Source organism: Vollenhovia emeryi, unplaced genomic scaffold (genome assembly GCF_000949405.1).
Source record: "Vollenhovia emeryi isolate VEMERY1.0 unplaced genomic scaffold, V.emery_V1.0 DF943701.1, whole genome shotgun sequence".
NCBI lineage: Eukaryota > Metazoa > Arthropoda > Insecta > Hymenoptera > Formicidae > Vollenhovia > Vollenhovia emeryi.
The window spans coordinates 1-2,898 of NW_011962665.1; the positions used below are offsets into that span (position 1 = coordinate 1).

The 2,898-nt window shown below is 37.5% G+C and overlaps 1 pseudogene; it reads right to left on the reverse strand.

The window, feature by feature from the left end:
• Nucleotides 1-950: 950 nt before the first annotated feature.
• LOC105565103 lies at nt 951-2,215 on the reverse strand (annotated as a pseudogene).
• Between the last annotated feature and the right edge of the window lie 683 nt (nt 2,216-2,898).

Sequence of the window (2,898 nt, forward strand, 5' to 3'; positions counted from 1 at the left end):
CGGAAAAAATTAAAACATTGTCGTGGACTACACTGGAACACCCTCCCTACAGTCCGGACTTATCGCCCTGCGACTACCACCTGTTTGGACCGATGAAAGAAGCTCTTGAAGGACAACGTTTTGATGACGATGTTGCAGTTGAAGATTTCGTGCGTAATTGGCTTATGGCGCAACCATCTTCGTTTTACGAAAACGGGATAACAAAATTACCCATCCGTTGGGAAAAATGTGTCACGAAATCAGGAGATTACGTAGAAAAATAATTTTAAGCCTTTGTATTTTTATCATGTCCCAATAAAGTTTTAAAAAATAATTCCGGTTCATATTTGATTCACCCTCGTAGATTGGGTTAAACTGAGAAGAAAAGTTATATAAAATTTTACAAAATCGTAATTATTATCGCCTAATTCAGAAAAACGTCTGAGCCAATAAGGCCGGACTCGGCAGCATGCAAAATGGTGTGTTTGTTGACATCTCTGAAAAATCGTTAGCGAGAGGTGGAGTCACGCATCGATCGATGAGAGACGGTGGCGAGCGGGGAGCGGGGAGCGGTGAGCGGGCGAACGCGTTCGCTAGAGATGTCAACAAACACACCATTTTGCATGCTGCCGAGTCCGGCCTTCCGCTCTTCCGTGCACTTATTGGCTCAGACGTTTTTCTGAATAAGGCGTTAATAATTACGGATTTTGTAAAATTTTATATAACTTTTCTTTTCAGTTTAACCCAATCTACTATAATCTTTGGGGTCGTCCATATCGAATCTGACACCCTGTATATTACTATTCTATATTCCAACATTTATTTTCAAATAATAACAAAATATTTTACTTTATTTTATACAAAATATACAATATAAAATGTGTACATATATATAAAATATTGTGTGTAATAATATGTAAATTTGGATTATGTAATAAATAACCTTAAGATTTTTCATAAAACATTTATAAAATTTATTAAAGGTACAAGTTTAAGTTGTCAGAACAATAAGATTTCTATAAATTTTTTACATAAAACATTTTCATAAAACATTTATAAAATTTATTAAAGTTATAAGTTTGAGTTATCAAAACAATATAAGATTTCCATAAATTTTTTTTTTCAGAATACTTTTCTTTGGTTCAGAAGCACTCTTTAATTCTGCAGTAACCAGCTTTCCGATAAGAACATCAGGATCGTCGCTGACCGATGCGATGTTGGATTCATTTTTGAACATACCTGCATTGCCATCGTATTTAGAGTGGTATTAATTTGAGAGAACGTACTTTCTATTGGATCGATCTTTCGCTTCTTTATTGATTTTTGTTTTCCCATAAAACATGTAGATGGAGGACTCAATATTTCAGAATCAGTATCTGAGGGTAATGATAATTGATGCGAAGAGGAAGCAGTTGATGGTTGTGGTGACGAAACAGCTGATCGCTCTGATACAGTAGTTGAGTGTTGTATTGTAGCAATCGATTGCTGTGATGGTGGAGGTGTTAATACCTACAGTAATTAAAAAATTAATTATTCACATTTTCATATGATGAATTTATCACTCTGTTGCTTTATAATTAACGATTAAAAATTGGACCGAGTAATATTCTCTTGATTTTGTACAATAGAAACGTATCTAACATCGAATACTTCAAATACACATATGTACTTCTAATTTTTTATTAAGATTTAATCTATTATGAATAAATTTTATTATAATTGTAGTTAATAATTATTTTTTTGAAATTTGAGAATAGTTGATAATAAAAATAATTGATTAAAATAGTTATTATGGATATGTTCTAACATTATTTCTTTTTGCCCAATGTTTTGACCTGTCTTTTAGATCCTCCTTAAGGACTTATAAGGAAGTACTTTGTTACAAAACATTTGGTAGAACATTGGCCAAAAAATAAGCAATGTTACAACAGAACCATAAGGACCATTTCAATCAATTATCTCAATTACACTTGTGGTTCACTCAAAAACCTACAAATAGTTGATAATATTAATGTTATTATAAAATTACTTACTGGTGTAGGTTGTGTGTCATAGATATGTGTCGGAGAAGGTATCGAGATGTTATTTTGCTTTACTGCTGAACCCGATAGCTGCGACTGGTGCTGCAACGGTGAAAGCATTCATGGTTACAAACACAGTTATTTTTATTTTATTGCATGTAGTATGTACATTTTATCTTATACATGTGTTATTATCGCAGGTATCACGAGACACGGTAGTGTCTCGCGCCAAGTGTAAGCGAAGCTAGTACCACGCGCGCGAGACCGACCGTGTAAGTTTACGCGAGTACACGTCTTGACGGGCCCTCAGATTTTTTTTTCTCAACAATGGCTGATCCCACGAACTTGAGACTGCGCTTAATCGACAGCTTGGGTACGATTTGCATAATAAAACTATTTTTACTTTTTTCCTACGTGCCCCATGAGTAGAGATATTGCAATGCAAAGTCCAAAAGTGTGAATTTTCACGTAATTTTTTTCTACGTCGTCGTCGTGGTCGTCGTGGTCGTCGTCAACCAGGCCAAAATCCATCTCACTTTTCTGCCGCTACGTGGCATTGGCGTTGCTGTCGCGTATCTCACGTAGCGTCTCGCGCCAAGTTTGAATAAGTCTAGGTGTATTAATATCCGCGTTTCCGCAGCCCCGCGCGTCTTTTCCGCGTTTCCGCATCCCCGCGCGTCTTTTCCGCGTTTCCGCATGTCCGCGCGTCTTTTCCGCGTTTCCGCGTTCCCGCGCATCTTTTCCGCGTTTCCGCATCCCCGCACGTCTTTTCCGCGTTTCCGCAGCCCCGCGCGTCTTTTCCGCGTTTCCGCGTCTCCGCACGTCTTTTCCGCGTTTCCGCGTTTTCGCGCGTATTTTCCGCGTCTTTTCCGCATTTCCGCATCTCAACACATCTTTT